We start from the raw sequence: 27,971 nt of genomic DNA on the forward strand, positions 1-27,971 counted from the left end.
TTCATGTTTGCAAAGTTTAGACACTGTCCTATGAGCTGCCAAAACAGAGCAGGAAGTCAACAGAAAAGGAAGATAAGGGGACTGCTGGGGCTAGGGACATGTGTTTTGTTTTCTTGCCTTCTCATGCTTTAAAACTGAAGAAGAAAGGATCTTCCTCAGCTTTTTCCCTTCTCCCTTTGCCCCATAAAGATACCCTCAAGTAGAATTGATTATGTTTTCTTGATGAAAATTAAGCTAATGGAAGGGAGGCACCAGGGGAGCACAGGCAGTTTGCATCTGATATAAAGTATATATTTTTAAGTGACATTAAACTCGTAAGTGGCTTGGGAGCCCTGGTTACATCACATCTCCAACCAGGCTGAAAACTCCCAAGGGTTGGGAACTGCATCTACCTTCACCCTTGCAAGGTGCAGTGGGGAGCTGGTCCTGGCCAGGATGGTTGCTCAGTGCTGCTCCAGCCCAGGGATCACCTTTGGCACCGGTACCTCTCATCCAAAACAGCAGAACCATTTTGCATGGCACCATCTGTGCAAACTGGCCCCCAGACTGGGGAAATCAGCCCTGCACACATTTCCTCCCTCCCCACAGGGACAGCTGATACAAGGGGCACCTGCACCTCACAGTTTCACTACCCGCTGCCTCACCAGGCCAGAGGTCTGCCAGGAGAAAGGGGTCACCCCTCAGGTACTCCAAGAGAGGGGAAACAAAATGCCATTTTTGTCACTATTTTCCAATCAAATAGCAAAAACTTCAGCTCTCTGCTCACCAGTAACTTGGTCTGGGCTATTCTGCCAGTCTGGTACAGTCAAGTGGCTCTCATTTCACCTTGTGGTTGGGGTTTTTTAGCGGGCAGGGGTGTTTTCCGAGGACACAATATGAGAACACTGGGACTTTTCCCAGTGCAAACCAAATGATAACTTGACCTGAGGCAGTTAACATATCCAGTGCACTCATATTGAAGGACCTATGTGTCCTGCAACCAGACCTGAGACCATATGACCCAAAACTTTCCGCTGCTCTTTGCAGCCTGCACCAAGGCCACCCAGGCCCGCAGGTCTGCAAACCCAGCAATGCTACAGCCTCTGCCCCCTACACCGGGAGCACGGCAGGGCAGCAAACCCTGCTTCAGCAACCCTGAGGGCAGAGATCCCTCAGGAGACCAAGACCATGTCAGGACAGTGCATTGATCAGGCTGAAGGCATGTCTGCAGCAGTAAGAAAAAATAATGGATCCCACAGGGAAGCACCTTGTGACTGAGGCTCAAGAACTTGTCTCAGGGGGCCAACACAGAGGACCATGGAAGCATATTACTAGGTTGCACCCACTGTCATATACACCTTTCTGCCCTTGGCTGGCCACTTGCCACTTTGCTCGATATAAGACAGAATACTAGAGATATACAGACAGATGTAATTGGTTTCAAGAAGTTTTCCATTTCAAAAAGTTACTAATTACAGAATACTTTTTGGTACAAACAAAATTTTCTTTGGAAATAAGATTGTTTGCAGGGAGATGAAAAGCATCACAAACATGCTCACAATTTGTGAATATGCATTCATTCACATATTTCTAGTAATGCTCATGCAGCCCTCCTTAGAGCTCTCTTGCAGGTCTGATGAATCACACCCTACAAACAACACCACTCAAGCAATAGTCATGCTGAATAGCGCATGACTAACCCCCAAGCAGAAGTTTATTCACAAAGTGTATGTAAATAGCAAACACATCTGTAAGCAGCAGCACTTACTTCAGGATAATTTGCAAACAAAAAAATGGGTTAAGTCTGTCATGCTGATTGCTTACAGAAAGTAGATCACTCAGCCTTAGTCATTTGCATCTCTTTCTGGATTGCAAATCCTACTGGCACAGAATACAGCAGGCCCTTTCATTTGTTTTGCTACTCCTCATCCTCCAGATGTTCAAGTCAGACTTGTTTTCTGCAGTATTGTTTTTTAATGACTTCTCAGCCAGATAATGAAACCTACTAATGTCATTACTTTGCAGTAGGATAACTATCCAAGGTCTGAAAACTCATAAATATACTCAATTTATTATTTCCAGCTATCAATCATATAAATACATCAAGCTTTTCCAAAGAAGTTGCCCCATGAATATTCTGCTTCAGCAGCAATGCAAGGTAAATACTGGAATTCAGCTACAGAATGAAACAACAAAGCAAATAATTTATTTCTCAGTGACACAAGTGGAGCAGCACTATTCAACAAGTTCATGTTCAGCAGGCCCAGTGAAAAGGCCTATGCTCAGACTTGAAAAAAAGAAACTATAAAATCAAAAAACTGGCAATGGGTCAGAAGAAAAACAGAGATATCCATCCCCTACTCCCCTTCAGTGAATAAGTGTTTAAATAACTTATTTGATGTAATATTGCCCAGAGCACTCCACAACTGGACACACAAATTTTAGAAACACCAGCTCTAATTTAACTTCTTCAAAAGGCAAACCTCCAAGAACTCCTTTCATTTGAGACTGGAATGGTAACACCTGCAGAACATCAATAAGAGATTAATTTAGGCATCAATTCAACTCATTACTGCTGTGCTGAGCTCCTGGCAAATAGATAGAAAGTGCAGTAGAAGATTTTTTTTTTTTCCCCTCAACAAGGGAGCAGGTGAGTGAGGAACAGACACTAAATTTGTACTAGGTGAGGGTAAAATTGATAGACAGAGAGTTAGCAAGCTTGGAAGACTGAATGCATTATCATATCTTGCTAGACTTCTGGCTGTCTCTCATGACTGCCTAGGTGCTATCTCCTGTTATATAGCTTATGAAATGTCTTCAAATTATGTCATATAATGTCTGACTGGTAATCAAGTTAGTGTTACTGCTATATGACATCTTTCATGATATTTTCTCAATGCTTAACTTAAGCATTGACCAAAGTACAGGCTACCTATGGGCATGCTAACCAAATTAAGTCTCCATTGATTTGCTGAAAACAGACTCTACAACTCGAATAGAGTTATAAAGCAGGTAGGTTTACTCCGGCGCTGGGGTGCAAGGGGATTTCTCCACAAAGCTTGCACACCCTCAGCACATTTTACCAAAAACTTACAGAGTGTGGATATACATATTCATTGGATTACATAACACAAACATACATATGCATGGGTAAGGCTGGGTTAGTTTGAAAGGCTGATGTCAACAGCTTATGTTATCTTTGCACCTGCGCATTCCCTCCTGGTGGTCCTCGAGGATCTTTGGGAGGAAGGCTCGTAGTCTTTCTCACCTTGTTTTTCCCCCCAGAGCATGCGCAGATTCTCTTAGACAATTTCTTGAACAACAAAAATGTTTTTCAGCCGGTTTACTCATCCTATCTTATTTAAGAGAACCAATGAAACTTCTACAATCCGTATATGGCTATCTTTACTCATTACCAAGGCCCAACTAGTTAGAGCACACCTGTTCCTCAAGGACAAAAACATGGTATTTTGCTGAACCCTGCAGTTCTTGGTAGATTTTCACAGTAAACTGCTTTGTTTTGATGGACACAGTAGTCCTTGGTAAAATTCCACAGAACAATCTGGGCAAGCAGGATTCTTAGCAATATTAAAAAATACTGTAAGTAATACTGTAACTTGCTAGAAGTAAGTAAATAAGTTGCTAAGCAGTTTTCTGTAAGTAAATAAGTCTTAAAACAAGTGATCATTTCTCTGTATCATCATGTTCTCCCATATTATGGAAGATAATTTTTTAGGAGCAGACTCTTTGATTTAAACCTGCACTCAGGAACATCATTAGAAAAAAAGATGACTCTAAACACTGCTATACATCCCACGATTTATTTTGCAGGAAGATTCCCTTTTCCTTGGATTTAGGATGGTATCGGGGATAAGAAGTGAGCCACTTTTAAAAGAAGTTGCTGTGAATACTGTGTCTCTCTTATTATTACAAGTTCACCAGTGTACAATCAAAGCCTTGTAACTTGCTCGTGTTGCAAATTAATAGCTATAAGCTTCCTTTGACACTGACTTGGTTAACAATTCTAAGACAAGATGGGATGAAAAATTCCTGGCGCATCTTGCTCCATCCTCACTCACCATCCAAGGACTTGGGGTCTCAGGGGCCAGGGTCTCTGGCGGGAAGAGGAGCACAGAAAGTCTGTATTCCTGATCCCTCTCACTGGATTTCATTTCAGAGATTTGGGAACAGTAGGTTAATGCCTGACAGCTACAGTGGCCAGCTGGGAGCTATTCTTGCTATAGAGAGCAATGATAAAGAATGCTTTCTTTCAGGACTTTGTATTTTGGAGGCTATGTCTCTCAAACTGCGTCTCTCAGATTGTCATCTTACTTTGTCAGATACTATCATCATAGAGCTGAGCCTGTGCGTGGTGCAGGCTGGGGTCCCGGGGGGTTACATCCCCTGTGCCTGTGAACAAAAGTGCCTGGTGCTCCTCCTGTGGACCTCTGCCCAATGCTGCTGCGGCTGGTGGGCTTCACCACAACAGGTAGCTTACCCTGGCTTTTGGAGTCACCGTGGTTTCCATTAGCTGACTTGCACATCTAACTTTCAGTGTGCCCTAAAAACATTATAACTGGTGTTAGCAAGAACTGCTGCCTCGTCTCGCTGAATCTTTTCTAGTTGCATCTTTAAAAATAAGCAATGGTACTCAAGGGGACCCTCTTTCTCCTCAAAGAAAGACTCATTTTTAATTACCAACTACTAAACAAAGCTATTCTCACTCCTTTCAGCTACCAGAACATGTACCTAATTAGATAATACACCACATACTCATAAATAACCTGGTATTGGAGACACAAGGAGAGGGAGATGCCAAGTGTAGACAGAGATGTATTCCTTTGGAAGGGGTAATACATCCTTACACATGAGATAAATGCTACTCTATATAGCCCAAAAGTGGTAATAAAAGGACTGTATATGTACTAAATATTTTTGTTTATGACAGGTTTATAAAAAATCAGCAAATTAGAAGTAACAGGAACAGTGTTTATTTTCTGCCTCTCCAAAACCACAATTTTTGATACTCCTCTTTCATTGACATAAGCAGCTGCTTCTACTTCTTTTCATTCCTGACTGATTTGAGTCTTTGGAAATTATTTTGGACTCGTACCTATGGCCAGCTTGGCCTGATGATTTTACCATATATACTTCTCTGCCCTTTTTCCTAACCAGCCATCAAACAGCACTCCCTCTGGGTGAAGTCCCCCTGTTTACCCTGATGTAAAGGTTTAAACAAATTATGTCCCTCTTACCTGACATCAATACTGGGCAATCAGGAGTAAACAGTGCTGCAACAAATGGTTTTGCTTCAGTTCCTTTGATTGGGGATGTGTTAATCTCTCAGTGAACACTGATTATAGGAAAAGGACATGGTGAGTGTGGTTCGGTGACCATTAATTTGGGTTCCCGACACCATTCAGGTATAGGTCTACAAGTGAAGGATGGGCAAGGGACCTCTCGCTCTGCGGGTTACCCGGCTGTTTCTCAGCCAGCCAGCGGTGCTGAGCGGTGCCCACTCAGAGCCCCAGCTGCCCCAGCCTGGTGTCGTGAGGCTGCCCGGGCTGCCATCCCGGAGCTCCCTCTCCCCTTGCACAGAGCAGCAGGCAGCACACATGTACGGGCACACACATGCACACACACACAGAGGACAACTCAGCACCAACCAAGCCAGCTGCAGTTCTGGGAGTGCTCCATGGGGATTAGCTTGAGCCGTGGCAGCTTGGCGTGCTGCTAGGTTTGTGAGCAGGGAGGTGAAGGGTGGCAGTGGGGCAGAGCATGTAAGTGTAGGAAGAGCAATGTGCACGCCATGCCGTGCCTGGATTGACAGACCAGCAACGCGCTGTTGCTACCAAGCATCAAGAAGATGTAGACTGCTTGGAAAACAGCAAACTGCATTTCGTTGCTGTTTTACTGCTAGTTGGTTTGGGGTTGGGAAGGCAACAGCCTCTGCAGCTGTGCAGGGGGTGAGAGCCCCCAGTCACCAGGGCTTGGCCGGTGTCACTTCAGGGTGACGATGGTGAAAGAAGAGGAGGTTTGTGTGCCTGGGGACCCAGCAGTTGTTGGTGTTTGCCCTGGGCCACCACAGGACTTCTTGACACAGCTAGCACTTGTCTGCACCAGAAAGTGTTTGTCAGCATAGCCAAGTATGGGTCCTCAAACTAGGTAGGTTGTGCCTTAGTGAGTTATACCATATATAGCTATTATGGCTAAAATTGCATCTCAACTGGCTTTTCATGGCTACCACTTCATTAAGCAAGAGAGTGACTTTTCTCCATGCTCCTGATAGCTATGGCAGTGAAACTTTTACTCGCTAACTATTCATTCTTTTTAAAGGGTAAAGCCATTCACAGCTTCACCAACTGAGCAGGATGGGATGGGCATGCATGCAGATAACAGGGATGCTATTCATGCAGCAGAATGACCTGCAGCACTGGCATCCCCATGCCAGCCCCCTGGGGATGCCCATGGGCTGTTTTCCCTGAGCATAGTTCAACACAAAGCCTGCAGAGCCCCCACTCAGAAGAAGGGCTGCAACTGCACTGTCTGACCAGGACATCCTGCAGTCTGGGGTAGTGCTGCAGGGATGGGAGGGAAAGTGCAGGACCCACCAGCTTCAAACCCCACTTTGATCTCTGCCATCCTGTTGTGTGCCAGGGAGTTTGCTGGGGCAGCCAGACTGGCCATGGGGGCACTCATGTACGTGTGTGCTCTGGGGTCTGTGCTGACCCTGTTCCACATCTGCTCCAACAGACAAGCGACCTCAGACTGTCACTGAGCAACAGGGTGATGCTGGTAATTTAGGAAATAGCAAACCATTTGTGTGTGTCTGCACACTGAAAAATAAATCCGGGAAAGGTTAAATCTGTCTTTGCAGCAGCACAAAACAAATGGGAGCGAACATCAAGATGGGTGTGCTGCTGTTGGACAGAGATTGGTGCCCTTGTTGTGGTAAAAGATGCTGCAATGTAAAATCATGTGTTGCAAGGAGACTTGCAATGTCCTCATTTGTCTCTATTTCATATTACAGTGAAGACTGGAGCTTGGGGTTGGGTCTGGCTTTTATTTTTTTTTAAAATCAAAAGAATTCTGCAAGTAAATTTCCTCAGATTCTTCATCTGATGGATTGCTTGTGATGAAAATTGATACAGAAATAAATCACTGTGCTGGATGCTACCTGAAAAAGCTGTGATTCTCTGTTTTCTGTGTCTTCTAGGAAATAACTGGCAGCTACTCATCTTAATTGCCTTGTTTCTGCTTGGTTTTAAAACTAAAAAGTTAACTCTTACCTGAAGTTTTCCTAGAAGCCTCTCAGCAATGAAGGGAAAACGCTGCAGCTTGTGGCATTACAGGCACCAGCAACGCACAGTTTCATACAAGCATTGCTTAAACTGTGGTCCTGAGTGCTTCAGTACATGTTTGAGTATGCCCATCTAGTCAGGGATGGTTAAATGTATGATTAAACAGGAGCAACTGAAGTCCTTTGTGAAGCAAGGGAAAAGGCAAGGTGTGCAGCTGCAGGGTGGACCTCCGTGGGGAAGGCAGAGGCCGTGCAGCTGCATGGCCACAGCCACAACCCAGAGCAGAGCTACACAGGCAGTGGGAAGCTGATGCCTGGACTGTTCCCCATCCTCCCTTCCAGGTAAAAATACACGTGTCCAGCTGTGAGCCTGCTGGACTCATCTTCCTGCAAGAAAGTCCTCTGCATGTGTTTTAAAGGAGGAAAACAAAGATGCAGCTGACGGCGTGGGTGTTAATGCAATAAGATGCAAGACAGGTTCACCACAGGGTAGATTTTTCTTGTCAAATCTGATATCTAGATCTGAGATAAACCTTTCCTCTCTGGGTTCCAAAAAGGCTGCAAGACAAGGTATGAGTTTACCTGGAGAAGGAGGAGGTTGAGGTGGGCAAAACCCTGGCTAAGAGGATAGGGCCTCAGGCAGTGGGGAGAGGAGTCAGAGCAACAGAGGCTCCTTCCCCAGGACTGTTTCCAAGACTGACCTTACTCTATATTTTCTCTCATATCCTTGGCTCAGAATGTCAGCATGTGCTAATAAAATTTGCTGATGACACAAAACTGGGAAGGAACATCAATTCAGAGCATTAGAACATGCTACAGGAGGACCCTGTGAACCAAAGTAACAGAAAAGGGAGGAAATTCAGTAGCACAAAAAACAAGGTCATGCATTTGGGAACTACTTATTTTTTGCTGTAAGCAAGGAACTCATCAGCTTGCAGCAACAGAGCTTTTTCCCCTGAGCAAAGGGAAGTTATGAACAATAACATGATTCAGCTGTGAAGAGGGAACTTCAGCCTTAAAATGCTTCCAAAGAGGTATCTCTGTTAGCAGTACCTCAGGAAGGCTCATACTAATGCCACTGTACAAGTCTTTGGTTGTCTCTCATTTGCAATAGCGGGTACAATTTTTGCTTCCAGTTCTGGAACATGAATTCCCAAGGGACACAAAATAGGGTTGGAGAAGCATTATCAGAATAGTCAGAAGAAAAAAAAGCTTTGACTTGGGAAACTAACAGAACAAAGCTCAGAAGAAAGTCAGCTGCTGCCTGTAAGTGTGCTGGGCACAAACACTTGGGAAGACCTGTTTACACATCAGGACAATTTCATCATAAGTACGTATGGATACACACTAGCCATCACAGTTAGACTGTAAATTAGATTAAAAGTTTAAATCATTGGGATAACCAGATTCTGGAAAAGGCTTCCTGTCGGATCATGGGGTCAAATAATCTACCTACTCTTAATGTAGAGTTTGATGAGTTAGAAAAGGGAGCATATACTTGAACCGAGTGGCTCAGCAAGTCCTTTCTAATCACTTGTCCTATCCTAGCACACTTCCTCAGTGCTATCCATCAATAACATAAGTGGTAAAACATAGAAATGTATGGGTAGCTTTGAAGCTCCAACTTTTTCTCAGGTTTCAAAAGATAATTGAAGCCTGCACTCTGTGCTCTGCCTGCAATGGATTCCAGTCAGAGAGTGTGGACTCAGGTTTCTAAGTATAAAATAGACACAGAATATGAAAGTGAGATTTCAAAGATGCACCCAAACCACTTATTCTGAAGAAAAAAAAATAATCTGACTACATCAAGGTCTTTTAAAAACCCAATTGAAAGAACTGGAAGTAGTAAAGGTTTTGAATAGTTCTATTTTGCATGCTTTGTGTTTTTCCACAGTAAATTTTGAGCACAACTGATTTTTCCTGTTTCCCATTCCCCAATAAGACATCTGCAAGAGGCTCAGAAAAGACAGACGTTTCCCATCTGTCCGGTCACTGCGATTCCACAGAGCCCTACAGGTGTACAGTGGTGATAATAAATATATAAACCATTTGATTTATATAAACCAGTTCCAACCCACCTGGACTGTCAAAAGCTGAGGTTCTTGGGCTGGCAGGCTTGGCAGGGAAGACATTTTTCCTTATGCAGCATTCTTTTTTTGATGCCTACAGCACCATCCAACATGAGGGAATTGCACAGTTTTTCAGGCCACATGTCTTTCTTTCACAGTGTTCTATTTAAAACACATAATCACAAAACCCATGAATTATTATCATTTATCAACTGTGACTTCCTGCCCTAAAAGCTCTTTGTTTATAAGTCATCGCCCATCTATTAGTGAATTTTCCAGTAACCCAATGTATTTGAGGACTACCTGGAAGGGCATGACTAATGCCTCCCTGCTCATATTTTTCCACTTTCCTAGGAAATCAGGAATGAGAAGTTACCAGAGCATCTCCATCTGAGCGCTGTCCACCTCATGGGCTCCTCTTTTCTACAGTATTTTCTGCATACGGTTCTGCTTCCCCGCATCATGGCACAACCTGCCTCTCTGAAGCCTTGCAGAAGTTAAACAGCAAGAAGCCAGCTGGTAGGTTTTGCACTGCTTCTAGCCAAGAGCTGTTTCTGCATGATCAGCTCAGTCACAGGACTCTTGTATCCACTTAAGTCCCATTCACATACCTACCCTGGAAATATGCCTCCTGTTACCTACATACTACTCCCATGCAAGTTGTTTCGCCTTCCAGTCATCTCTAGTCATAGGTCTCATTTTTCTTCCCCTCCCCCAAGACATCCTCTCTTTCACCCCAGGCTGAGTCCAGTTCTGACACATCATCTCGGAATACTTCCCTACATCCATACCGTAGCCTCCAGGCCCACTCTCCTTAGGCTAGCAGCTTGCCAACCTTTCGGCACTCCAGAGCTGCAGCTTTTGAATGGATACGTCAATGACTTCTTGAAACACATTCTTACTCATGCTCTTCATTCAGCTCTCTTGGAAGCAAGCCCTTCCTTATCTCCACAGATCTTGTTGCTCCAGATCATAGCTGAGAACAATAAACAATTAACAAACTCCGGGGAATACCTTAGGTGTATTTTCGCATCGTGCCTTACATCACATCCCGGCATGCCCACACATGTTCATGTCTCCGAGTTCCAAGCTCAAACCCACACTTCCCCAAAAGATTTAGTTCAGATCCTTTTTTTTCTTTTTTTTTCTGTGCTCCATCAACATTGCATGCAACCACCACTTTGCCGATCCTGTTGATTTTACACAAAAAACTTTTCTATGTTATGATGAGAGACAGAGCTTATGTGGACAGACAGACAGAGGGTTCCATCCCTTTCCAGATTTTAAACCAGTTTTCCCTGCTTGCTCCAGTGCTCCACAGAGCAGTAACTATGTCCTTGCTGCTTTTCTCCTTCTGAAACACACCTCTGTGTTCCTGCCACTGAAATGAAGAGAAATTTGCCCCAGGTGAGACTAGCTAGGAAAGCAAGAGTGAACTGCAGTGACAGTGCCAATAAGAACATTGCCAGAGGTGTAAAGTTGTCTCATCCTTTGTGATCGTCTGCACAGACGGCTTTTGTGCCAGGGACACAACACCTTGCCTTTTGTTGAAATACCATGGTGTAGGAAGGGTGGAGAGCAGATTTTTCTTGAACAGTTCTTTAGCTGGCCTGTGAAGGAGACCCGTCTTATTAATACTTTCCTTAAATACTATGCAGTGGCACTGAAAAAACACCTTTTATTCCACACATAGCTTCCTTCAAAGAAAGATGGTTTGTGGAAAGAGGAAATGGCTTTTCTTAGGTTTCCTAACATAGCTGGAAAACACAGGTGAGGTTTTGGGCATACATCTCTTTTTATGGCTTCTTTCTCATATAATTGCTTTAGGATGTGTAACGGATGTACAGCACACATAAGGCAAAAAAAAAAAAAAAAAATCACCTCAACAATATTAGCATGAATGCAGGTTTTCCAGCAGGACCATCCTTTTCACTTCTGTGGCACTCTTCTGTTGAAATTAGGAACTGCTTAATTATAGCCTGCTTGAATGGTGTCATTTGAACTGTGCCAAGGGGAGAGGAGGCAGGCCGTCTGCCCCAGCCTGGCCTATGGAGCAAAGGCTAATAGGCATAAAGGGATGATTTTCCCCATCCGACCGCCTCAACCTCTTTATAGACTTGCTAGATTGAAATCATCAACAAATCATTTTCAGACATGTTTTACTATGTAAACAAAGGAGACTAGAAAGCTTCCAGAGGTGGTTCCTAATGCAAGCAGCAACACAGAATTCATATCTTAGCTTTCGCCTTGAATATTTCCATCTGAAATATTCTGAAAACAAGTAAATCCATTGAATTAAGCAGAGGAAAGAAACACACTAAAGCCCTTCAAAAAGGGAAAACAATGGCACTTGCAGTGACTTTCCTCCAGCACATCAACGAGGAGAGAACAAAGGTCTGATTTATCAGACGTGTGAAGATCATGCAAACATTTAGGTTGGAAAAGACCTTTAAGATCATCTAGTCCAACCATAAATCTTAATTTGGTGTTACTGTTCTTTTATTTCCTACACATACCCACTCAAATAGAAATGAGCCCTTCCTCCAAACGATACTAGGCTGCAGACACTCTGTGGATGTCTCAGCTGATATGTCTCTGCCAGGCAGGCAGGAACACAAAGTACTTTACCAGATTGCTTAAGAAGCACTGAGCAAGCAGCTATAACCCCTGGCAAATACATAGGGCTCTTTTTTTAAGCCAAATTTGCATATAGGTGTGAAGAAGTGGCTCTAACTTGTCTCAACGTTTGAAATCTCATTAATTTTTCTGTTGATTCATTCATTCAGTTACCTAGTTAGCATGTAACATACTGCATGCTGAAACTTGACCTCCAAGTGTGTTATAAGCCCAGAGAAGTATTGGTTTGATTAGCATCTCCATAAATGAAGAATTTCCCGTAAGAAGAAAGATTTCTGCAAGATGATTGTAGCAGGAGCTGTTACGTCTGTCACAGCAGTGATGGCTGTACAAACTTGGCTATAAATTACCACCCAGCAAAGGCTCCTTTCCAGGTCAGGGTTTCATGTCTGGCCCCGATGGATGCTTACTGAAGAAAGCTGTTGATCCTCTAGGAGTTTCCAGGAGAAAAATATCAAACATATGATGACCACCAGCAACTGCTACTACTTTTGTAATGAATTAGGATAGGAACCGTCTGCATGCTGCCTGACACAGTAGTATGCTAACCCAAGTTTACTGGATGGGAAACTATAGCTGAAGCACAAGTAAGCATGGATACAACCCTCATTTCTTTGTACTACAGCTATGACATTCAGCCTGATGTTTAAAGCTAGTGGAAAAGTAAAAGCAACTGAAAACAGAAAAAAAGATAGCTACCTCTTAAGTAAATTCCTTGACTTTCCTTTGTGGTTTTGTGATTTGCTGTGAAAATCTTTCCACCAAAATACTTGAATGTTTTTTTTCAGAAAAATCAGATTAATAGGAAAAAGCATGGCAGCATTGTTTTCCTCACAGATGGCCTTTGGTTTCTGAGCCACTGAATTTCTCCTCTCTTCACACTGTGATAAAAAAGAACTTACCATAACTTCAGGGATCCCTACATGCTTTCTTGCAGCGTGAGTAAAGCTAACTGAAATTACCTTACATTTGCCCAGGCTAGGGGAGGGCACATCCGCATCTAATGCTCAGTAACTAACTTGGGATGGCGATTCATCTGACCCACTGGAGGCATCAAGTTCATCTGAGCTAATTCCCCCTTTACAGCCAACAGAAAGGAGGAGGAAAACCCAGAGCAATTCACCTTACCTTAAGACAGAGAGCAAAAATAGGCCAGTTGACTCATGCCCAAAACACACCCATTTCTCCTGTTGACAGTAAAGGGAGCCTTGGGTTATGTGCCGATGGAGACAGCCATAGCGTAGACATGTAAAGGTAGGTGAGTCAAATCCCACCCCCTGCATAGGAGTCCTCAGCCTCAGGTGCCTGGTCCAACTCCAGCCCCCAAGCTGGCTGTGAAAAGGACACTGATCCCCTCCTTTCTCACATTTCATAAAAATCAGCCACAGGGTCTTTGTTTCTCAAAGAGAGCATTTCCCTCACCTCCAGGAGTCCTGTGGAGAGGAGAGACATTTCCTGCCCAGCTCTTGTTACTCATAACCCAGGCCATCATTGCCCTTTGTCCCTGAAGAAGACCTGTTTCACCACAGGGTTTGCTGAGGTGCTCTCCAGTGCCTGCCTGCTGGCATGACGTGCTGGGGCCCTGGAGCACTGACTGGTCTTGACACTGGGATTTCAGGTGCACATGCTCGTGCCTGCCAGCTCATGCCTTCACCTCCCCAAACTGGCCATGAGCCATTTGGTGCCCTCACTTGAGTCCACAGGTTTGGTCTTCTCAGCTCTCAGGTTGATCAGGGCTATTATTCCTAATTGCTATTGCAACTGCTATTAGGGCTAACAGCAACCTTTGTACCCCAGATAAGCCAGCACAGATGCTGAGCGTCCTCTGGCCCACGTGTCTCAGAGGAGGACATGGTGATGGCCTTACTTCCTCCCCTCCACCACCCCCACTGCCTATGCCCAACCTTGGTCATGGGGAAGAGGCCTCCACGGGGCATAATGACCAGAGATGTCCAAGATGGCACCTGGTGGCACGGAGCCACGTGGGATCCCCTGCAGCTGGGGGGGCTGGCAGGCTGTCCCCAGCCCTTGGAGGGATGTAGTAACCCAGGGAGGATGCCCACACTCACCCAACACACATTCTAGCTGTGCCAGGAGGCACCTGGCGGATGCAGGAGTGTGGGACAAATAGTACACACTTAAGACTATTAATTAATATACACAGTAGGGAAACAAACATTACACGTGTGCATGGAGACATGCATTCACTCAAAAAGCGTGAAGCTCTTCAGTCAAATAAGTGGGACTTCAACTAAAAGAAAAAAATGCCTTCACCCGGCAAGCAAATGTGCCACAATGAGAATTTAGTAAAAAATAGCTGCTGCGTAGATCGGAAATATAAAAATAGTTTGGCTGTTCCCTTACCCTTTCCTTTCAGTCATCGCTTCTCTGCAGCCCTGGGGTTTGTTTGTGTCAGTTGCTATGGGGAGGCTGCGCTGCCAAGCCCTGATGGGGAAAAGCCATCCCGCTGACGAACCAACCCAGGGCTAACGGCTCTCGAACAACGTTAACTCAGATTTTTTCCCTCTCCCTTTGAACATCTGGCTTAGCATATCTCAATGCAATAAAGCATCACTGCATCTCCCCTCCTCACGAAGTATTTTATGCCCTTTTAAAAGAGCTGTGGTGGCTGGGGAGAAGGCATGTATGTATCAACGAACTGCTGTTGGGGTACTGCCTGCAATGAGCACCATCCGCCCCATGAAGCCCATGGCCATGTCCACCCGGGGTATCCTGGGAAATACCCTGGGACAAATTCTGCTGCTTCGGGCAGTGAGCGCGCTGGTACCCCAACCCCACAGAGCCAGCTCTGTCAGGGCAAAGCAGGACAGGGGAACAGCCCCTGTCCCCTTCGCACCCCTGGGGTGGGCCGGAGGGCATGGCATTTGCTGGTGAAGTGGTGGCGCTTCCAGCGCTCACCACCCTTTGCAGAAATGCAAATGCTTCGCGTGTATTCCTGATAACAGTGTTGACAAGTATCTGCAGGCAAGGGCTTGCAGCACCCGGTTTTACCACTCTGGGTCTATTCATAGACTTTCTTGTAGAAAACACCAGCCTCCTTTCTGTGCTCCTTCACCTCTGCCCTACATGCTCCCAAACATTCGGTGCCTCAGATCACCATGCTGGCCAGGTTATGGACCTGGCACCCTGCACAGGTTAACCATCCACCTCTCTGGCTCTGCCGCCTGGTGCTACTGGTCAGCAGGGACGTACTTTATGGAGTGCCTGCAGTCCATCACCTCCTAATAAATGCATTTTGGCACCCCCTGTATTTGTGAGTTTAAACATTCCTGTCTGCAATAAACCTGTCTTGCTCGCCCCACAACTGTCTGAGCACCGTATTTCCCTTTCCTGCAATGTTCAAATATACTGTTTGGCACCTAAAGGCTTCACATTTTTATAACACCTTCTATGTTTGCAGCACTGTGCAGACATTCATTGCCATCTCCCAACACCCCGGTAAGGTCGGCAAGCAAATATTATTCTCTTTTCTCGGGTGGGAAGACTGAAACAAAGTTTAAAGCGGCTTGTCTCAGACCACATGGCTAAGCCTCCCCAGACATACCAAGTAGCTCGCAAGCCTCCTTTCCCTTTGCGAAAGCGCTGTTTGCACGCAGCCCACGGACTTTCTCACACCTGGAGCCCATCCCTATGGCTGGCAGAAGCATTTGCTCTCCGTGAGCTTGGCTGCCAGGGCAGAGTATCATGTGAGCAGAGCATGAGTAAGAAATGTTTCCTGCTAGGGACTTGGTTTAGGGCTGCTTTTTCACATCCACGACGCATGATGTGGAAACACCCAGCTCTTCAGAGCAGCCTCAACCTTCTATGCTGGCCAGGCTGCAAGTGCTGGAGCTCAGCTTTTTAAAAAGGCAAGTGTGAAAAATGCAAGAGCACTTTCCAGAACTCGTGGGTGGTTTAGCTGCCATGCAGGCGTGGACAGTGAGGCTGAGCAATGGGGGTGGGAGGGGGGATTTACAACCTCCCCATCTCCAGTCATGTGCTCCTTCAGCTCCGTTTCAAAGAATTAGGTAGATCTAGTCCAAAAAGTCAGGTCTTTGATTGCTTTTACACAGAATAGTTGGGGTTTTCCACGTTGAGTTGCCTGCCCATGAATCTTTAATTTTCATTGCCATAAGGATCAGGTACCAGGTAACTCAATGAAATGAGACAAAAGCCACAGTTACTGTCCTGCTTATTCTTATGCACTCGCATTTATTTCTGAGCTCTGTGATCTCAACACCAGAGCCTGAAGTGCTGAACACCGAGTATCACCAGCCGCTTCGCAGAGCTGTGCTGATAAGGAAGATGGTCATCAAAGGGAAGCACAGCTTGAGCAGCTGTAAAAGGAGTGCCTGTGACTTTCCCTAACAGCTCACAGGTGGGGGAAAAAGGACAGCTTCATTTTTTTTCTGTCAGGGTCATCATTTATACAAGCTGGCAAAAGACTTAAAGCTTCTATTTCGGGCAAACCCCCTTGCCATTGGGCTGGGGCAGGTGAGCAGAGGCCGGCTGGCACACGGTGTGCCATCCGGTGGCACCGCAGCTACTCCAGCAGCACCGCCAAAGTTTTTGGGTCCTGACAGGCTCCGAACTCCAAGCGGTTTACAGCTGGAAAGTCTGAATAGGCTGCACTTCAACGACTTTCTAGGGTTTTTTCGCTTCATGTGAGTTTTGACTCAATAAACTAACTTACACTGAATTTGTTTTCAATTCAAAAGCTTGGGTTGGATGTATGTTCAATGGACTTTCTTTTTAAGTGCTTAATGGGCAACAGTCATGCCCCTCCTCACATCACCCTGCTGCAGCACCCACCCCTGGGTCAGACACAAGTTTTGGACACGTTGCTGCAGCATTGCCACAGCTCTGTCCATTCAAACAAAATGGGAGAAAGAGGGGGATGGACCCAAGTGCATTAGAAAGTTTTTCAGTAGCTTTTCAGGCATTTTGGTGGTTCAGCAGAAATTTGGTAGCATATCTATGCCAGCTACAAATTTACCTGCACAGGAGTTTAGTGTTTCAGATTCCAGGGCATATTATCTAGGCTAGGGCACTGTTTCAAGTTATTAGTTTTATAGCCTACTTGTAACTACAGAGAGCAATTTAAATAATTACATCCTTGCCACAAAGAGCTTGAAAACCTAGCTGGCTGGGCGAAAGGCGAATGGGAAGGTGTGACAACGCTGCTGGAAAAGTGATCAGCCAGGGAAGTGGGCCAGAAATAGCTGGGAGACACCCTTGGTGAAGAGCTGCTCAGTGATCTTTGCTGAACAGGCACCTCGCTTCGGCTGCACTCCCACCAGACCCCCGAATACCTCCCCACTGGTATCACCAGCAGCCAGGCAGCCTCAGCACTGAACGGGCACATTGATTGTACTGTCCATGCAGAAACACTTTTTGCACTTGGTTCCTTTCTAGGAGGTGTGCTCAGGGCTTCAAAAGGGGTGGTGAGTGCTCAGGCAGGGCTCTGCCCATCCTGGGGGCTGAAAAGAAGGTCTTCCCCCACTAAGGATGTAACTCCACAAGAATTAAGCTTGCTACAGAAAACTGCGAGGACAGACAAGCTAAAGATGAAGAGCTGGATGCAAGAAAATTAGAGAACTACGAGGTGGATGTTGGAAAAAACTGGGATAAATACCAGCTGAACTGGCACAGGGGAGGGTATCAGCCTCCCCTGGCAGCACAAGTGGTGCAGTGGCTGCTGCCCGCAGGCTGTGGGCAGCACATCGGGGGGAGCCCCAGGGAGCCCCGCCATCCCTTTCCCTCCCTGTCGCCAGCCTCTCCAGCAGTGAGCCACTCTCATTCTGTGCCATTTGGTACCCAAAAAATGCCTGAGGGAGGAGGGAGGGAGCCAGGCTGTAGTGAGCTCCACAAGCACCAGCCACCTGGGGAGCCCCTGGGCAGGGAGGGTACCCGTAAATAATCCACGGAGAGGAGCGGTTGGCCTTACGGCTGCCTGGCCAGCCGTGCTGTCCCAGGTCAGGAGAGATTTCCTCATCTCTCTTGCAGTGGTAGGGATGGGCAGGAGTCACCTGCCTGGCCAAGGTCACCTGCATTATGCCTCCAGGTACCACCGGCACCACGTCTGCCAAGAAAAAAGCACTAGATCCATTCAGTGGAAATTATGAGGGTTTATACTACAAATCTCTGTTTAGGGCAGCGTTAGTCATCTGCTGTGGGTGTGATTCAAGACCAAAGTTAGCTGACCAAATTCCCTATATAGTCAAAAAAGAGACCAAGAAAGACGGGGGTGTGATCCAAAGTGCCTACATTACATGCCTGAAGTAAAACAGCGTCAATACTGCCATTGTATACAGAGTGGTATTTTAGTTTCTGGCTGTACTGAATTTTCTGTGGAATCTGCAAAAGTAAAACAATCTTTTAATACTTCATCAAAGTAGTTTTCCTTTTTTCTGCCACCAGCAGGAGGTATCGCACATGTTTTGCTGGTATGCACTCACCACCAATAAACAGCACCATTTTGGCTACACTTACCAGGTGTTCTTGAAGGTTTCATGCAGAACCAATCCAAAAAACACGTCAGGAGTGGCATTTCTCTCCACCGCCTCCAAAGCAGGGCTGGCAAGAGTGCTGCAGGGCAGATCACAAAGAGGAGTTTTTCAGAGGCCTTAGAAATCCAGTGCAAATACACAGAAGTGAAAGAAATGGAGTGAGGACAGGGGAAAAAGAACAAGAGCCCTGTAAGAGTTCAGGACATGGTAAATCATGGGAATGAGGGAAACTCTGGGCAGTTACAGTCCCTGCACAGATGAAGGGAGCAGGAGCCTGGGAGATAAGAGTTAGGATTAGTGTAACACAAACGATGGAATAACTGAACCAAAAATGTATCTGCAGGGACATGGGTCATTTACTGCCAGCTGTCAAGGAACTGCGTAAGAAAGCGATGCTATCTTTAGTTACCCATCATCTGAGGAGGCAGAGAAAATGATGCAGTGATGCAGCAGAGCTGGAAAAGAGTAAACATCATAAAAAGTTCATCATTCAGGGTGGAAGGGGCAGACCAGCTAGCCTAACACTAATATTGCTGAAATAACAAACTATTCAATTTCTGAGCACTCCTAAGGTTATAAAGAGCACAGCCAAAACTCTGCTGCCAGTTATCTTATCAGATTTCTGAATTCCCTTGTTTCCTCCCCCATATCAATCATTTTGCCTTCACACTGTGCTTCAGATTCTGGTTCTTCTTCCCACCACATCACCATTAAGCCCACTTCCCCCTAACTGAAGATGCTTGCATGTTTATGTCAAACAGCTTATCCAGTGACACCATGATTTTCTATCTTTGGAATAACCAACAACATGTCTATTTCCATACACACTTTTGTGATTCCAAGTGATGCAATCTCCCAGTTAGCATCCATCAATTGTTCTTAAACAGATCCCTGGGACTATTCGTTATTGGCAATTACGTTTTGTTGGTCACATAAAAGTTGTGTGCCATTGTTTTCATTTCCTGACTGGAGGACAAGGCAAGTCATTTCAGTGCTAATATTAACACGGTGTGATTTTCCGTTTGCTTTTGCAAATACTTGTACCTGGCAGCTTTGAAATAATCATTCTTTGAACCAGTGTGGCAGAACGGTTCAGCTGACCTAACAATCATGACAGGCGCATGTAAATGGAAGGCAAAAATGGTTAAGCGTATTTCCTTAATTATATGCACAAATATGAGTGGATTTTTGTTTAATACTGTTTACCCAGTTCTCCATCACAAGTGTTAGCCTGTTTTCCTATATTTGTGTTCTCTTCCTTTGTTCAGCTTCATTTCACGGTCGTTTCCTTTTCTTCCCGTATTCCTAAGCTCTCCTTCTCTATTCATTCCGCTACCTAGTGAGCCTTTCTCCTTCCTGAAATGGCTTATCCTTGGCAACACTTGAAGCAAATATTCTCTATTATGAACTCTGTTATTACTTGAAATCTAATCTCCTATTCGGCAAAGTTTGTTTGGGACATGTCTTGCTTTTCCCTCGGGATTTGTTTTGCACACTTTTTAGCAAAACATTTTACCTAGCTGTGAAAGACCTCAGCCAAAAATTATCTCCAAAATAGGACAGCAGCTACATTAATGAAATCAAAGATTGCAAAGAAAAGAAACAGTTATTAAAAGCAACGCAGCAAACCTGTTACACTGTCCATTCTGCTTTTGCATGGTTTGGAAGCCAGGCAGAAGGGCTGTCTGGTGTGTAACCAAATGATCCACACTGCCACCTGGTTAACCGCTGCACAGTCTGGCTGGGTCTTTACAGTGGACTTGACATCTGCCCTCAGTGTAGCAGCAGCAGCAGCCATGCCACTTTTTGGATGACTCCTAGCCACTCATCTGATGTGTCCACATCTGTTCATTTTGTCCTTTTCACAGGGGTCTATCCTAAATCTGAGACAGGCAATTTTTCCTGGGTATTTTCTAGAAAAATTGCAAAGGGGAGTCTTAAGAGTTAAAGATTACTATAGAGGAAATGTCTCTCTTAGGAGAAGAGGTGTGACTTGCAGAATGAATGCCCTTCAGATAAACGCCAGTGTGATGAGCTATCAACATGCACTGCCTTTCTTCCTGGCATGCCCCACCCCAGCAGAATCCAGTTTTCTGCCCATACAACAAGTGAGAGCTTGTGGCATACTCTTCTTCATTCAAATGAGACACTCTCAAAATAAACTTTATGAGGCAAGCAAACCTCTGGTGTCATGCTACCAAAGGAGAAAGATCTGCACACACACCAGTAAAAAATTGCATTGTGACATACTTGCTGTTGACATGCAGCTAAAGGAACACACATCCACCAAATGGAAGGAAATAAAAATTAAATTACCCAGCAGTATTTATCTCCCTGTCCATTCAGTCATGCTCCTCCCCAGTTTTCTACCAATCCATTTACAGTGAAACACAATGCATATATATACTGTAACCAGCTCTAGTTATAGCTCCATTTTGGATTTTAGAGCTTGGCAAGGTAGATGTATTAAAATAATAGTCTGGTTTAAGCACAGTTTTCATACCCTCACTGTCACAGTCACATTGAACTAGTGTCTGGGGATACAACATTATCTCTCTATATCTTTTATTATCTCTCGTTATAGCAAATTCAACACAGAGAAATATATGATAGGCCTCATAATAGAAACTTGAGATAGCAATGCAGAACTCCGATCTCAATAATACAATAGGCACTTAGAAGATGCAAATTTGCCTTTTATTTCTTCAGGCAGGCGGTCGGCCGATGACTAGGGAGCCAGGCCAGGGCTCACAGGCCCACACCGAAATTTCCAGTTCAACCACAGCTTCCTGCATGACCTTACTCCAGCCACTTAAGTAATCCTGTAGATCTGTTTACAGCTGGCAGAAGGAGAATGCATGCTTTCCCTATCAGAGAGTGATTATGAAGGTAAAATCCTTTAACTGCTATAAGGAATAAGAAGTTTTGAGGGCTCTGGCGATTCATTTCACTACTGCATCTGCAGGCGCAGGATAGAGCAACGTGCTTGTGGTCAGGCAAAGACTCTCGTTTCAGGAAACGGTTGGATGTGCCGTTTTGGGTGGAGCTGCTGTGGATTTAGGGGTGACCTTACTCCCCAGTTGCTTGACACTGTTTTCAAACCTGGGTGGTCGCGCCTATGCAGACACCGAGTTTAAGGAGAGCAGCCTGTAGAGCTTCAGAGCCAGGCTTTAAAATTAACAGTTTAATGATTAGTTAAACTGTTGCGCCATCTATGTTTAGACATGTCTTGTGTTAATACTGTGCTTAATCATCCCTGAAATGGAACAGCGCGGTATCTTTCACCAAAGTTCAAGTTCGGGGCCACAGGCATCCCTGCACCAACCACATCCGTGCAGCATGGGGGGTGACGCCCATGGGGCACCTTCCTTGCACTTTGGTTGTGTTCACATTTGGGCTGGTAAACTTGCCAGTCTGCTGACACTGTGATTGCCATGCAGATGCCTGGACCAACATCAGGGAAGGTCCACGAGGCTCCATGTCTGGCCATCTGCAAGAGAGGTACAATACGGCTTAGTCAACAAAGGTAAAGTTCATAGTAAAAGACTGAGGGAGCTCTGGCTGTAGCTGGCAGGAGACTCAGCTCGTCATTCCTCAAAACCAAGAGACACCCAAATGCATTTTTTTTCTCAAACCACTACCCTTCTCACCACTTGCTTTTTAAAGTGCCATGGTTTCATGTTCCCTTTTCTAAAGTGTCAGGCATCCCGAATTTTGGAAGTCCAGTTCTTTTCCTTACTGCCCCCTCCACACTGTCCTCCTCACAGATGAACTAGTATCACTGCAGTAAAGCTGAGTCAAAGATAAAGGAACCACTGCTGCAGCACTGTTATCGGCAGAGGTACACGCAGTCCTCCCAAACAGATGACTGCGGAGGGAGAAAGGGTTTCAGCAGAAGCAGTTTGGGTATTTCCTTCTCAGGAAAGCTTTCCACTGGGGGGTTTCACCCTAAAAAAGAGGTGATTCAGCTCATGCTACCTGTCAATGCCTCGTTTTAAATGTGCACAGAGTCTCTTACAGACATATACCACCCAAATGCCAAGGTAACCATTTGCAAATACAGTTGCTCCATTTGCACTCAGCAGAGTAGCTCCTTGTCTGAGGCAAGCAAAGGACTCTGCGTACACCCAGAAGTGCTTGTAAATACCATTCATGCATCTAGCTACCATTTTGCCTTCAAATTAGCAGGCTGAGTGTGAACCTGGCTCTCAATTCAGCGATTCTTTTGCTTTGCCTCTGATGCTGTGCCTTCAGCACTCTCCCCTTTGCCTTGTACACCCCTGCACACTGATAGCATCCCTTGGCAGTGCACTCGGAGCTCTTGATTATGACCATGGAAGTCACATCCCCCTCCCTATCACCCTGCAGTGACACCAGTGTGTTTTTGAGAGTAGTGACGAAAAGGAGAACAAAACATAAATCAAATTGGCTTCAGTGTGCTTCCTGATACAATGCAGCCTATTCACCAGTTGGCATCCAACACAGGCACCTCTTGGAAGAGAAGGTAAGAGCCAACTGAACCAGTCACCCGTCACTCCCCTGCTCCAGGAGGAGCTCTCCGCTCCTCTGTCTCACTCTCCTGCCAAATCTTTCTCTTGATTCCCAGCCACTTTTGCAACCAGCTTGATCTCACTGCTTCTCCTTCCTTCTCCATTTCCCAATGTTTAGGACAATCATGTAGACAAAGGAACACCTACTCCCAGATCTCAGCAGTGCCTCTGTTTCACGTGCAACAGCTTCTGGATAAAATCCAGCAGAAATATTTGGGACAGCAAAGAGATCCCTAGACCACATGCAAGCAGAAGCCGCAGCAGCTCCTGTGCAGAGCACTGCCCCACTCTAGGCCCCGTGAATGGTTAACACCAGGTGCCTCCAACCTGAGGCAGAAGCTGAACGGACATTTTCAAGATCACATCTTCAAACTTAGTCCTTAAATGGATCTGGGCTTGTCCTTGTACTTACCTCTCAGCTTCATAGTCTGCTGCCAAAGCAGTGCCCCTGCGGTTGAGAGCTCAAGTTGTAAACAAGGCAGATTTTCCAAGGGAGTTCCCCAGAGGTCCAAAAAGCTGTGAGATATCCAACCCTCGGTGCTTTCAGCTGTGTCCATTACTCAAACGTGGTACATTTCAAAGCGTATTTCAAAGAAGGCTATCGTCGTGGAAAGGTACTAAGTTGTTAATTAGATGCTGGTTACAGGGAGCAGGGGGAGTTTGGCAATCCATTAATGACTGCAGAATCACTCAGCAGCAACACATCCAAGGGAGCCTGGGAGATATATGAGCTGTTTATGAAAACTATTTTATTGTGAAAAGTGTTAAAGGCATCCTTTAAACTGCTCCTCCTTGGCAGGTTTTATTAGCAATTCATTTCTGTCACACCTCAGGTCAAGCTACTGTAGATCTTGCAGTGACTTTTTTTTAAAACATGTTTTTATTTAATTGGTGTCTCGAAGATTGTTTTGAGTCATGTCCATGCCCTGTGAGCGACTGTCTGGGTCCTATTCCAAGTTGGCCTCCACAATGAAGTGTGTAACTCAACTGTGTTCCACTTTGTGTAACTGCCATTACTAAAGGACCACTGCCACACACTGGCAAACTTTGAAATATATATTTTCCTAAAGTCCCACTGATGTTTTTTTCCATCCATCATCTCTGCTTCCCAAAGGATTTATGTGGAAACAAAATTTCTCTATTTTCTTAACCAGATTTATCCCTCTGCCCAATTGTATCAGAGATGCTGCACAATCTGCTCCGCAGGTGACATCAAGATTCATCACCACAAAAGCTGCTGGTAAGAGGAGAGGGCTGGCCATAGCACAGCAAACTGAGCATTTACACACAAATACTCTTGCAACAAATCAGCAATGACCAGGAAAGTCATAAGGGGAATGCTTCAACTGCTCTGACTTTCTGAAGGTCTCTGAGCGAGCAGTTGACGGTCTTCCATGTCCCATCAGCTTCTGAGAAAGTTCTGGTGCCATAACACAAGGACAGTTCCAGTTCAAAGGTAGCTTGCTACAGAAATCCCCCGCAGGCTTTCAGCACTCTCTCTGCACAACCGTTCCTGGGAACATGATTAAACTTGTCTTAAAGAAGGAGATGCTAACACAGGTTGGCAAGAAAAACATCACTCAGGCTTCAGGTTCAGCTTGTGCTGACACTTCTCAGGTATTAGAGAAGGCCAAATCCTGCACTGATTACTGGGTCAGATGGACGGGGCTGTGGTTTTTCTTCAGCATCTCAGCTCCATCATTTTGTTCTTCCCCCAGCTGGGCATTATCAGTGACACTCTGGTCTAAAACACAGACCCAAAATGATAATTCTGTTCTCTCTTTTACTACCTTTGGCAAATGGCTTACAGTCATGATTAAGAGGTTTGCTTTAATTGCTTTTGGTACCCTGGAGTGTCCTATTTACATGAGACTATTTTGCTTTATCAGTTTTCTAGCAGGACTTTTTCCTTCCCTGAAACTAATGTTCACGACCTTTCATCTTGCTTGTAAGAGTTCCTTGGAGCTGCCTGCTGGGTTCTGTGGTCTGCAGTAAAAGCTTGGCCCATACCTAATGGAAGTTAACAGGACTGCAACAGACTTTATATCCATTTTGAAATATTGTCACTTCGACATCTACTTTAAAACATTTTTGGGTGCATTCTGTAGTAGCCCTGGAATTATTTTTCTTCTTCTCAGGTGATCTCTTTGAGGCTGGAGCCACTTCTTCACCCTGCTTGGAAGACACTTCACCTGATTTTTAAAAGAATTTACAAGCTACAGTTCTCCCTTTCTCTGCAGACACTGATCAAATAGCACTGATTAGAGCGGTGCCCCACGTCTGATTAAACTGCCTCTCAGGTAGAAAACATTTCTTCTTTTGTAGCAGTATGTCAACACTGTTTAAGGCTGTTACTAATGAAGAGGAAAGCTGATGGGAAGAGCAGTTTCAGAAGTTACTATTATGCCCCAACAATTCCAGCCCAGCTGAGTCAGAGGCGGAGAGAGACCCCTCATGCCTGTGTCTTCCTGATTCAGTGCAAGATATACCAAATAATGAATGGAATGAGCTCCTTAGAAAAGCTAGGACATAAGGTTTCTATTAATCACTCCCACAACCTTGCAATTATGAAAGTATATTTCATTTGACTAAAAAGCATCATTCCAGCCTTTCTTCTTTTTCATGTTTTACATGCCAAATCCTTGAGCTCTACTGACTTGCAACTCACCTGCCACAACTCTTTCATACACACATCACAAAAACTGATGCTGAAACTGTGAGACATGTTTTTTTAAGCTAGACGATCACATGAAACTTTTGCCTAATAATTGTGGTCAGTTATAGCTGCTGTGATTTTGTTGCTGCTGTTGTTACAACATTTTTATGACAGCAAAAACCTTAATATAGAATCAACCCTTCAAGCATACAGAAGATTTGCTTTTGTATATCTTGTATTGGTCGCCATGCCTGCAATATATATTAGCAAAACATTTTTGCCTGTGTGCGCTGCCTGCAACCAGAGGGCTGACCAGGGTACTATGGCAGAACTTTTACATCTAAATGATGCCCAAACCCCTCAGCTTCCACAATCACTTGTTGGAGTCACAGAGCTCACATGCCTGAACTCTGTGGGTGGGTGCTTTGGAACACAGGAGCAGACTGGAGGCTTCTTTTCCCCTCTGAATTCAGTAATTTCAAGTGGATACTCAATATTTTTCTGCAGCATGTATAGAAGACAAACAACACTCCTCTGCTGAAGACTGTCATTTTTCCTGCTTGGTTTTTCCCTTTTTTTTGCAAAGGTGGAGGTGAAAAGCAGCAGGTTTGTCTTTTCTGAAGTGTCTAGCCTTCGTGTGTTGTTGTACCAAGTGTCAGACACTAGAGCCCTTTTAAAGGAGAGGCTCCTGCGTGCTTTTTTGCTACATCTTGTTTGTGCCATGATTTCTAGGAGTTCACTCTCTTTTTGTACTATTCTTTTGTTCCTTATTTCTTTAAAGAATAATTTTAGTTGAAAGATTTTCTTTCATTTTTCACCAGTTTATGATAATAGGTGGTTTGTGTAATAGGTTGCTTGATAATTAGAGCTGCATAGTAATTTGACAACATATGGAAAGTCCATTTATCTTAGAAATCCCTTTAACCTCAAAAGCCAACAGATCAGTGAGCAGTTTGTCATGCAGCATCAGCGTGACGGGACCCAATTTCCTTCAGTAGCACAGACTGCATTCAGAGCAGTTGGGATGCCAATGAGAGATGTGCATAAAGACCCAAAAAGCTTTGGCCCCCGAAACACTCTTAGACCAGGCACAAGCATCCTGTCGCACAGGTCCTGGTCACAGAAATGCCTTCTTTCACATGGCAACAGCACAGTTTTCTTGGCAGCATCACTTTTATGCTCAGTTTGATGAACTCCACCTGCCACAGTGATGTAAAGCTGAACATCCTTTCCCCGGCTCTTCTTGCTCAGTAGCCTTGACGCATAGCAGGAGAGCGTAGGCACAGCTCTCTGAACAGCCGTGGGTGTCAGCTTCCCTCAATAACCATGCCACGTGGCAGGAATAATCTCCTGCTTCTTGAGACATGAAGAGCTGATCTCCTTAGGTCCTTTGCAGAATGCATGTTACTGACACAGCCCAGCTTTCACAGGTTTGGGTTAACTGTGCAACCCTTGGTGCAAGAGCCCTCTGCCCCTGGTGTCACCTACCCGTCCAGCTCCACAGGCAGAGATGGGAGACAGCTGCATCCTACCCAGAACATGCAGTTTTCCCATGTCCTGTGTAGAACCTGAAGCTGCTTACCCTGTTCCAGCTCTTCCTTAACACCTTCACCTCTCCTCCCATTTGACTCCATTTTACTATGGGATTTCTCGCTCTGTCCCTGAAAGCATCTGAAATCACTTATCAGAGGAAGGTGCTGGAATAAGTGTTCTGACCTGACACATCCTATTGCAACATCATTATTGAATTTAGCAGTCGTACAACCTGCCTCAGTTCTGCGCTCTGCCTCTGCTGTCCGCTTGCCTGCTGTGATAATTTCTAGTTCTTTTTGTAGTTTTATCCTTCTTACAGCAACCACTTTTCCTGTAAAGCTCAGAAATCCTCCTGTCTGTCTGCGCAGAAGACACTAAAATGCCAAATAACAAATTGTTGTTATGTGCTATGCTAGGACCATCCTTGGCATTTCCTGAGGCATTTTTGTGTCTGACTTTTAATTTACTATACTGAAAACTGCTTGAAGCAGAAAGCACATTTGTCCTTGCCTCTCACCTTGGCACCCAACACAGCACGAGCCCTTGTGTAAACATGAGGGGCTGTGTGTGGTAGGAGCACAATTTCTCACCTCCTTGTTTTGCAGCATGTGGCTCTCTGTACCCCGATCTCCCCACAGGTACTACCCAGCAGGCAGATGCAAGCCTCAAACTTAATTCAAAGAGACCCCCTTTCTGCCCGAGGGAGATGGTATTTCCATAAAACTCCTCCTTGGAAGG

The 27,971-nt window shown here is 45.1% G+C and overlaps 1 long non-coding RNA gene across 1 annotated transcript in view; it reads right to left on the reverse strand.

Annotated features, from left to right (window-relative positions):
* The window catches only part of LOC141919230 (uncharacterized), a 55,410-nt gene that overhangs the window by 5,696 nt on the left and 21,743 nt on the right, over positions 1-27,971 (reverse strand). The window contains exon 2 of the long non-coding RNA XR_012621903.1: positions 18,478-18,573. This is a non-coding gene — a long non-coding RNA (uncharacterized LOC141919230). The remainder of the gene's footprint in view (positions 1-18,477; positions 18,574-27,971) is intronic.

The sequence above is a fragment of the Strix aluco genome, chromosome 2, assembly GCF_031877795.1.
Source record: "Strix aluco isolate bStrAlu1 chromosome 2, bStrAlu1.hap1, whole genome shotgun sequence".
NCBI lineage: Eukaryota > Metazoa > Chordata > Aves > Strigiformes > Strigidae > Strix > Strix aluco.